This window comes from Loxodonta africana, chromosome 20 (assembly GCF_030014295.1).
Source record: "Loxodonta africana isolate mLoxAfr1 chromosome 20, mLoxAfr1.hap2, whole genome shotgun sequence".
NCBI lineage: Eukaryota > Metazoa > Chordata > Mammalia > Proboscidea > Elephantidae > Loxodonta > Loxodonta africana.
The window spans coordinates 55450896-55461875 of record NC_087361.1 but is presented as its reverse complement, the minus strand read 5'-3'; the positions used below and the strand labels follow the sequence as shown (position 1 = coordinate 55461875).

Below are 10980 nucleotides of genomic sequence, written 5' to 3'. Positions count from 1 at the left end.
AAATTCTTCCACAGAGCAGGATCTGTATTTCTGTTATGACTTCTGTACACATGACAATTTCAGATTCTAAAATAGTTTTGCTATCTACACCATTATTAATTTTTTTTTACCCCAACAAGGGATGGATGCAGAATTTGAAACAAACTCTGTTATATTCATACTGCCATTAGCGGTACTAGTACTAGTACAGCGGTACTAGTACTAGTACAGCGGTACTAGTACAACGATTTGCACCCATTAAATCTGAGCGTTCAATGGAAGAAGTCTCTTCTGATTCATCACGTTTTAAAAAGGAAGTTAATTTTGGAATTCTCTTTAGGGATTCACAAATCCTTTTTATTTTCTGTGAGTTTTTCTGCTCCACTTGGTTGCTATTTCATTTTACCTGGATATAAAATTAAATCACTTTTTAAATTGGCCCTACCATAGCAAATAAATTTGAATAATTGAAAATAGAATTTATAAAACAAGTAAAATTTCTAAAATAAAATTTAGATTCGAATTTAGGCAATAACACAAAAAAATTTGTATTTGAAAATTAGTAAGTAAAAAAATTACTTTGGAACATGTAATTTTGTTCTTCAGGTCTGAGATAAACAAAAGAAACAGTACTTATGAGGCAGCTGGAAATGATTTCATTCGTTTGTCTACGATGTTTGTTGGCAGGCCCTTCACATCTCTCCACAACTGTTTCCCATCTTGAAATAATACTTAAAAACTTGCGCACTCACTTCCCATCCTTTGTTGCTGCGTCTTCACAGTTCATTGGGCTACTGCTGATGCCCAACAGGGCGAGAGTGATCGCAAAGACTGTGATACAAATACAAGGGGATGCTCAAACTGAAGATGCGTTTTGGTTCGCTTTGCCCAGGACCAGGTATCATTATCATTAATTATGATAATTATGATATGATTAATTATGTCATGTAATTATGGTGCAGCAGGTGCATTCTTCTGAGAATTGAATGTGAGGTTATACCAGATTGGTCTGAAATGAGAAGGAAAATATAATTGTTACCATATACAAAATTTATAAAATGGTATTGATTTCATTTAGTACCCTGAGAGTTCCCTTCCACTGCAGTGCTCGCTTTTTCTTGTGTTCTGTCTGCTTGGTATCTATGGGTCTCTGCTTTGGACAACCGGTGCTCCTGTTTTGTTGATGACCTAGGCATATGCTTAACTTGCTTATTGGGTAATCTGTCCCGGCTTGACACAGAATGTTAGCTGAGTATCCATGATTGCCACAACTGCTTTGAGATGCCCAGAAGTCAGTGACTAGAGGACTTGACACTCCTGGTGGCCATGACTGACTTTAACTCCCTCATTGCATGGCCTCATTCACCAGCTCTGACAATAGAAGGAAGATGGCCTCTGCCTCACTTCAGCATCCCAAGTCTCACACCAGCGCTTCTCCAACTGGCAGAACATCAGTCCCATCCAGAAACCAAGCTTCAAGGGAGTCTTCAAAATGTGATTTTTAGCTTTGCAGTCCCTGTAGTACAGGAAGACGAAGTCCTGGTTGTACAGCGGTTAAAGCACTTGGTTGCTAACCATAAGGTCAGCAGTTCAGATGCACCAGCTGCTCCTCGGGAGGAAGATGTGGCAGTCTGCTTCCATAAAGATTACAGCCTTGGAAACCCTACGGGACAGTTCTACTCTGTCTTACAGGGTTGCTATGAGTCAGAGTCGACTCAACTGTAGTGGGTTTGGTTTGGGTTTGGAGGACAGGAAGATGCACAGAAGGAGGTGAGGAGCAAGGCCAAGTATCAAAGGATGACACCCAGCACAGTCTGCCCCTAGATACTCGATATCAATACACACTCCCTTCTGCCCACTTTTACACTTCCAAACAATAACAATAGTGACAAAAACATGGTCCTCCTAACTTAATACAGCTATCCTTCATACAAGTAAAAATGCTCTTACCCTCTCTCTAAAATCCCACAGACCAAAACCCCACAGTCACTGCTTCCACCGACAGGTAACATGCAATGGTCTTCTACATTAGTCACAGTCACGCCTTGGTGTCCTGTTTAAGCGGGATTAATGTTTACAACTGGTATATAAACATAGACAGGCATAACAGAGTAACCAAGAACACAAGGGTGGCTCCTACCATCCTCATTTCTGCAACTGGTCAGGAGGCATAATTAGTATCTATACTCCCTACGTCTGCTACCATTTCTTGTTTCTCTATCCCTGAGAAGACCAGCTAAGGAAGGCTCTGGCCCTGCAGGGGTAAACCAAGCCTTTATTCCTCAGGGTCTGAGCCCTTGGCACTGCTGCCTTTGTTGGACTGCATGATCTCCCGTTCATCTTTTCCACCAGATATGGGAGTACTGGGAACTGCCCCAAAGGATCCTCTATGTTCCAGATCTGTTCTTCACTGCCCCACTGTGCAAAAGCAGCATTATTTCCCCTAGATAGTAGGATCAATTACTAAGACCACAGAGTAACCCCTTCTTCTTTTCCCCTGATGATTCAGAAGCCAAAATTGGTTGGGATGCGTACTCAACTCCCAGTTCTTTGGAACCTTTGTGTCTTCTGATAGAAGCACTCCTCCCTTGGATAAAGAAACTTTCAAGCTAGCAATTTTCAGGTACCAAAACACAAAAACAAAATAAACCCATTGCCATCAAGTCAGTTCTGACTCATAGCGACCCTACGGGTCAGAGTAGGACTGCCAACGAGTTTCCAAGGGGTGGCTGGTGGATTCGAACTGCCAACACTTTGGTTAGTAGCATAGCACTTAATCCCTGCGTCATCAGGGGTATTTTTGAGTAGGCCGTTAGGTCTTGTTGGGAGAATAGTCTGCCTTTACACCTTCCATCCAGGCTGCCTAAGTAAAGGTGTGGGGTCAGAACATTCTCTGATAAGAAGACTGGGAATTGAGCTGTCTTTTCTTTCCCAGTTCCTTGTCCTTGTTGGGGAAGCCTTCCCCCTGTTCTGGGCACACAGTAACTTTCTCTGCCTCTTGTACATGCGTGGGCACTATATGGTACCTGGCCAGTCCCACTTTTGTTATCAGTTCCCAGCAGGAAGTGAATGGGGTCTCCAGTACTACAGCTTAAGAGGGGTGTCATGGATTGAATTATGTCCCCCAAAAATATGTGTATCAATTTGGCTAGGCCATGATTGCCAGTACTGTGTGATTGTTCACTATCTTGTCATCTGATGTGATTTTTCTATATGTTGTAAATCCTACCTCTACGATATTAATGATAGGTGGCAGTTATGTTAATGAGGCAGGGCTCAATCTACAAGATTGTGTTGTGTCTTGAGACCACCTCTTTTGAGCTATAAAAGAGAGAAGCAAGCAGAGAGACAGAGGGACCTAATGCCACCAATGAAGCAGCACTGGGGTCAGAACATGTCCTTTGGACCCAAGATGCTTCTGCTGAGAAGCTCTTAGCCCAGGGGAAGACTGATGAGAAGGACCTTCCTCTAGAGCCAACAGAGAGAGAAAGTCTTCCCCTGGAGCTCACACCCTGAATTTGGACTTCTAGCCTACTAGACTGTGAGAGAATAAATTTCTGTTTGTTAAAGCCATCCACTTGTAGTATTTCTGTTATAGCAGCACTAGATAACTAAGACAAGGGGTAGATGTAGAACATCTGCCCTGTACTGGCCATATGCGGGATAAGCCTGTTGGCCATGGGAGACTGGAGTCCAGCTGATCTTACTGCCTCTTCTCTATGTGAGTAAAGTGTTTCCCATGCTCTGAGTGAGCATGTGTGTGGTCTATTGCTGGTGATTGTGAACCCTGCCAACAGGTGTTATAGGTAGAGATGCCATCCTTTGGTCTCCAGACGGGTGTATTCGGGCTAGAGGATATTAGTTACTGGTTCAAAACATATACATCAAACAAACAAACATATCCATTGAACAGCATCCCAGCCTCTCAAGGCATTGTCTCCCAGTTGGCGCCATGGCTAAGTCTTCCATAGGCCACGCCTATGTTCCATAAAACCAGATTCTTCCGGGTGACAGGATACATGGAAAGGTTAGCAAATCCTGTGAATGAGACCATTGCACTGTTTTTCTTACTGTAAAATTAGTCCCTTGTTCAGAAGCAATGCTAAGTGGATAAGGTCCAAGGTACAACCATTATGGTAGGTGGCTGAGGTGGGGTGGTAAAGATGGTTACTGGAGGCAAGGAGGCTAAAGAGCTAAGAATCCAGGGAGGTCATCCACTCAAGTGGTGAAGCGACTAAGAATGAGTGAATGTATAAATGAATATTTATTTTTAAAAATTCTGGAAGGAAAGGCACCAAAAATTAATAGTGGTAATAAGATTATAGGTGATTCTTACTTTCTTCTTTGTATAGTTCTGCATTTTCTAGATTTCTAAAATCTGTGCACAGTTCTTTCATAATGAGATAAAGGTTACTTCTTAAAGTCCACTTAGAGTTCTTACCAAATTGAAACTTGTATGTGATTCTTAACTTTTGTTTATCCCCCTGTAATTGTACCATGTATTTATTGTACAACTTTGCAGCCCTCTAGTAAAACTAACCCCACGCATCTGTCAGTTTGTCATATTGTGGAGGCTGTGTGTTCCTGTGATGCTGGAAGCTATGCCACCGGTATTCAAGTACCAGTAGGATCACCCATTGTGGACAGGTTTCAGCTGAGCTTCCAAACTAAGACACAATAGGAAGAAGGACCCAGCAACCCACTTCTGAAAAGAATTAGCCAGTGAAAACCTTATGCATAGCAGCGGAACATTATCTGATATAGTGCTGGAAGATGAGCCCCTCAGGTTGGAAGGCACTCAAAAGACGACTGGGGAAGAGCTGCCTCCTCAAAGTAGAGTCGACCTTCGTGACGTGGATGGAGTCAAGCTTTCAGGACCTTCATTTGCTGATTTGGCATGACTCAAAATAAAAAGAAACAGCTGCAAACATCCATCAAAAGTCGGAACCTGGAATGTACGAAGTATGAATCTAGGAAAACACGAAATCATCAAAAGTGGAATGGAATGCACAAACATCAATATCCTAGGCATTAGTGAGCTGAAACGGACTGGTATTTGAATCGGACAATCATATGGTCTACTATGCCGAGAATAATGAAGTAAAAGAGCTGAATAGAAGATTTCAAAGGGTGGCTTGAGAAGACAAAGTAAACTATTATGATGACCTGTGCAAAGACCTGAAGATAGAATGCCAAAAGGGAGGAACACACTCCGCATTTCTCAAGCTGAAAGAACTAAAGAAAAAATTCAAGCCTCAAGTTGCAATACTGAAGGATTCTATAGGGAAAATATTAAATGATGCAGGAAGCATCAAAAGAAGACGGAAGGAATACAGAGTCACTATACCAAAAAGAATTAGTTGACGTTCAACCATTTCAGGAGGAAACATATGACCAGGAACCGATGGTACTGAAGGAAGAAATCCAAGCTGCACTGAAGGCATTGGTGAAAAACAAGCCTCCGGGAATTGACAGAATACCAATTGAGATATTTCAACAAATGGATGCGGTGCTGGAAGTGCTCACTTGTCTATACCAAGAAATTTGGAAGACAGCTACCTGGCCAACTGTCTGGAACAGATCCATATTTATGCCTATTTCCAAGAAAGGTGAGCCAACCGAATGTGGAAGTTATCGAACAATATCATTACTATCACATGCAAGCAAAATTTTGCTGAAGGTCATTCAAAAGAGGCTGCAGCAGTATACCGACAGGGAACTGCCAGAAGTTCAAGCTGGATTTAGAAGAGCACGTGGAACCAGGCATATCATTGCTGATATCGGATGGATCCTGGCTGAAAGCAGAGAATACCAGAAAGATGTTTACCTGTGTTTTATTGGCTATGCAAAGGCATTCAACTATGTGTATCGTAACAAATTGTGGATAACATTGTGGAGAACAGGATGCCAGAACGCTTAATTGCGCTCATGAGGAATCTGTACATGGATCAAGAGGCAGTCGTTCGAACAGAACAAGGGGATATTGCGTGGTTTAAAGTCAGGAAAGGTATTCTTCAGAGTTGTATCCTTTCACCATACCTATTCAATCCGTATGCTAAGGAAATAATCCGAGAAGCTGGACCATATGAAGAACAGGGCATCAGGATTGCAGGAAGACTCATTAACAACCTGCAATATGCAGATGACACAGCCTTGCTTGCTGAAAGTGAAAAGGACTTGAAGAATTTACTAATGAAGATCAAAGACCACAGCTTTCAGTATGGATTATAACCAAAAAAAAAAACCCAAACCCAGTGCCATCGAGTTGATTCCGACTCATAGCGACCCTATAGGACAGAGTAGAATAGAACTGCCCCATTGAGCTTCCAAGGAGTGCCTGGTGGATTTGAACTGCTGACCCTTTGGTTAGCAGCCGTTGCACTTAACTACTACACCACCAGGGTTTCCAATATGGATTATACTTCAACATAAAGAAAACAAAAATCCTCACAACTGGGCCAATAAGCAACATCATGAAAAACGGAGAAAAGATTGAGGTTGTCAAGGATTTCACTTTATTTGGATCTACAATCAAAACCTATGGAAGCAGCAGTCAAGAAGTCAAAAAATGCATTGCATTAGGCAAATCGGCTGCAAGAGATCCCTTTAAAGTGTTAAAAAGCAAAATGCCTCCTTGAGGACTAAGGGGCGCCTGACCCATAGTATTTCCAATCGTCTCATATGCATGTAAAAGCTGGACAATGAATAAGGAAGGCTGAAGAATGACACCTTTCAATTGTGGTGCTGGCAAAAAATACTGAATATACCAAAAGAATGAACAAATCTGTCTTGGAAGAAGCACAACCAGAATGCTACTTAGAAGCAAGGATGGTGAGACTCACATACTTTGGACATATTGTCAGGAAGGATCAGTCCCTGGAGAAGGATATCGTGCTTGGTAATGAGGAGGGTCAGCGAAGCGGAAGAAGGCCCTCAACGAGATGGATTTACACAGTGGCTGCCACAATGGGCTGAAGCATAGCAACAATTGTGAGGATGGTGCAGGACAGGGCAGTGTTTCATTCTGTTGTGGATAGGGTCGCTATGAGTCGGAATCAACTAGATGACACCTAACAAGAATAGTAAAACTAAACAATACAGAAAAAAATTTCTGCCTTTTATACCCAGAGGGAATGCTTATAACCCTGCTGCCTTCAACACTATAAAAAAACACTATACCTGTTTTTAATTTTTTTCCCCAAGAGGGACAGATAATAATATAGGAATGATACAGAAGCTAACGGACGTGATAAGAAAGTTCTTTCAGGAAAACTATTGCTACTTTTTTTATTGACTGTACAGTTCTCAGCTGCATCAGTAAAGTGTCCATTGTGAGCGCAATATAAAATCACATAGTACTACGGTTCTGAATTATATTCTTTTCACACAGTAATATAAAATATTGAACTGGATAAAGTTATTTCAACTGATCCTTGTTTGAAGTGAAGTGTTTTTCAAAAAGTTCGCTAACGAGACGTGCTGGAGCTGTTAACTGTAATCATCTTGCAGGAAAATGTTCTGCCTCAATCCCAGAATACCTTACACATTTTCTAATGATCCAGATACTTAAATGGTCATTGGCCCACAGAAAAGAATTAACTCAAATTGAAATCGCAATCATTTTACATTTGTGGTTCTTAAGATGCGGTGGGCAGCAGCCCGCTGGTTTTCTTCTTAATAGTCACAATTGTTGTTAGGTACTGTCAAGTCGGTTCCAACCGATAGTGATCCTGTGTACAACAGAATGAAACCCTGCCAGGTCTTGTGCCATCCTCACAATTGTTGGCATGCTTGAGCCCATTGTTGCAGCCACTGTGTCACTACGTCTCGTTGAGCATCTTCCTCTTTTTTACTGACCCTCTACGAAGCATGATGTACTTCTCTAGGGACTGGTCCCTTCTGATAACATGTCCAAAGTATGGGAGACAAAATCTCACCACTCTCACTTCCAAGGAGCATTCTGGCTGTACTTCCTCCATGACAGATTTGTTCGTTCTTCTGGTAGTCCCTGGTATATTCAGTATTCTTCACCAACAACATAATTCAAAGGCACCAATTCTTCTTCGGTCTTCCTTATTCACTGTCCAGCTTTTACATGCATACGAGGCAATTGAAAATACCATGGCTTGGGTCAGGCACACCTCAGTCCTCAAAGTGACATCTCTGTTTTTTAACACTTTAAAGAAGTCTTTTGTAGCAGATTTGTCTAATGCAACGTGTCTTTTGATTTGACTGCTACTTCCATGGGCATTGATTGTGGATCCAGTAAAATGAAATCCTTAAGAACTTCGATCTTTTCTCCATTTACCATGATGTTGCTTATTGGTCCAGTTGTGAGGACTTTTGTTTTCTTTTTGTTGAGGTGTAATCCACACTGAAGGCTGTGGTTTTTGATCTTCATCGGTAAGTGCTTTAAGTTCTCTTCACTTTCAGCAAGCAAGGTTGTGTCATCTGCATATCGCAGGTTGTTAATAAGTCTTCCTCCAATCCTGATGCCCTGTTTTTCTTTATATAGTTCAGCTTCTTGGATTACTTGCTCAGCGTACAGGTTGAGTAAGTATGGTGAAGAATACAACCCTGATGCACACCTTTCCTGATTTTAAAACACACAGTAACCCCTTGTTCTGTTCGAACTGCCTCACTGTTTATGTACAGGTTCTGAAAGGGCACAATTAAGTGTATTTGAAATACTGGAGGCATAGCTTCCAACATCACAGCAGGACCCATGCCACCACAGTACAACAAAGTGACAGAGGAGTGGTGGTGATTACAATTAATGACTAATTTTTGCTTATTATGTCTCTAGCACCTGATTAGATCCAGAAGGACAAAGAACATATCTGTCTAGTTCACTGTATACTTTTATTATGACACTCCCAGTTTGGATAGAGAGAAAAGAAATTTCACTAGCTTTCTTTTTGTTGAAGAAACTGCCATTTCAGATGAAGATTGACTATTACAGCTGAACAGTGAATACATTTGAAAGAGCTATGTCACTCTCCACTGGGAATATCAGTGTGGTAAAAAAAAAAAATTAGTATTAATTTTTAAAATCTTGGATCTTTTTGCATCAATTAGTCCCAACCCACCTGGAGCAAATGAGAATGAAGAACACCAAAGACACAAGGTAATTTTGAGCCCAAGAGACAGAAAGGGTCACATAAATCAGAGACTACATCAGCCTGAGACCAGAAGAACTAGATGGTGCCTGGCTACAACCGATGACAGCCCTGACAGGGAACACAACAGAGAATCCCTGAGGAAGGAGAGCAGTGGGATGCAGACCTCAAATTCTGGTAAAAAGACCAGACTTAATGGTCTGACTGAGACTGGAAGGACCCCAGAGGTCATGGTCCCCAGACCTTCTGTTAGCCCAAGTCTGGAACCATTCCCAAAGCCAACTCTTCAGACAGCGATTGGGCTGGACTATAAGACAGAAAGTGATACTGGCGAGAAGTGAATTTCTTGACTCAAGTAGACACATGAGACTATTTGGGAAGCTCCTATTTGGAGGGGAGATGAGAAGGCAGAGGGAGACAGAAACTGGCTGAATGGACACAGGGAATACAGGATAGAGAGAAGGAGTGTGCCATCTCATTATGGGGAGAGCAACTAGGAGTACCTAGCAAGGTGTATATAAACTTTTGCGTGAGAGACTGACTTGATTTGTAAACTTTCACTTAAAGCACAATAAAAATTAAAAAAAAGAACCCTTGAATCTTTTACAGATGGATTCCATCAATGAGAATGGTTTGATAGAAAAGATGATCTCACTGAATTATAACCAATGGCTAAATTTCATTGAAATTTGAGATAATGTAGACATTTTCTAACATTTTCAGCTAGGATCATTTATATATTGTAGATGGAGAATTTTTGTTTTTTTAGATGGAGAAATTCATCTTTCTTTACTACATACTTGCAAGGCAAAGAGCTTACCTCATTTTCGCACTGCTTAAGCGCCAGTGAGGATAAAACCAAAAAAAAAAAAAGGAAACTTGTTGCCATTGAGTCCATTCTGACTCATAGCAGCCCTATAAGACAGAGTAGAACTGCGCCATAGAGTTTCCAAGGAGCAGCTGGTGGATTTGAGTTGCCAACCTTTTGGTTAGCTGCCGAGCTCTTAACCACTGTACCACCAGTGCTCCAGTCAGGACATCTATGGGCATATCATAAAAAAAAAAAAAAAAGAAAAAAACACATACTCAAACCCTATAACAACGAGTTATTACGCTGGTAAGCCTTATTTTATTTCACTTTTACAATCATATAATTTTCACTGATGAAATTAACTCTTGGATTAATTGAAACTCTTTGGTACTAGGCAATGGAAACAAGCTTGCATTGCTTTAAGCAAACACAGACACACACAATAAAACATCATCAACAACACCAGCAAAACAACAAGGAATGTATGATAAGGACCCCAGGGAGTATCAAAGGGAACCCACAGACAGGAAGAGAGACCTGGCCCAGGAAGAGTCGTGGGTAAAGGACGCAGAAAGGTGCCAGAATCTTCTGCCTTCTGGCATATCTGCTTGTTTCTCTCTCCTGGTTCACTGAGTAGTTCTCTCAGCTCCGGAGTTGACACGGTAATTTATGGCTTTCCTACGGTGTTTGAGCTCATTGCAATTCCAGCCAGAAGCAGGGATTCATCGTCTTACTATCTTAAGTGCAAATTCTTGGGAGAATCTGATAGATTCACTTTGGATAAGGTGCCCCCCTTCACCCAATCCAGATACCACAACCAGACATCCAGCCTACTGAAGGCAGTTCCCAAAGGCAGAGGGGGTGCATTTTAGGCTGGGTGCTACACTGAAAGGTGTCTATTACTACTTTAAGAACTAATCTGCCTTAGTAATTTATAACATTGAGATTGTGTTTTGAGAATAGAGGGATGAGAGCTGCAGAAAATGTTAACTTATATCATCATACCTAAAAAAAAAAAAAAGAGAGAGAGAGAAAACCCATTGCTATTGTCGATTCCAACTCATGGTGACC

General features: G+C 41.4%; 1 long non-coding RNA gene across 2 annotated transcripts in view; it reads right to left on the bottom strand.

The window, feature by feature from the left end:
- The window catches only part of LOC104845924 (uncharacterized), an 84527-nt gene that overhangs the window by 69879 nt on the left and 3668 nt on the right, over positions 1-10980 (bottom strand). The gene's annotated exons all lie outside the window — the stretch shown is intronic.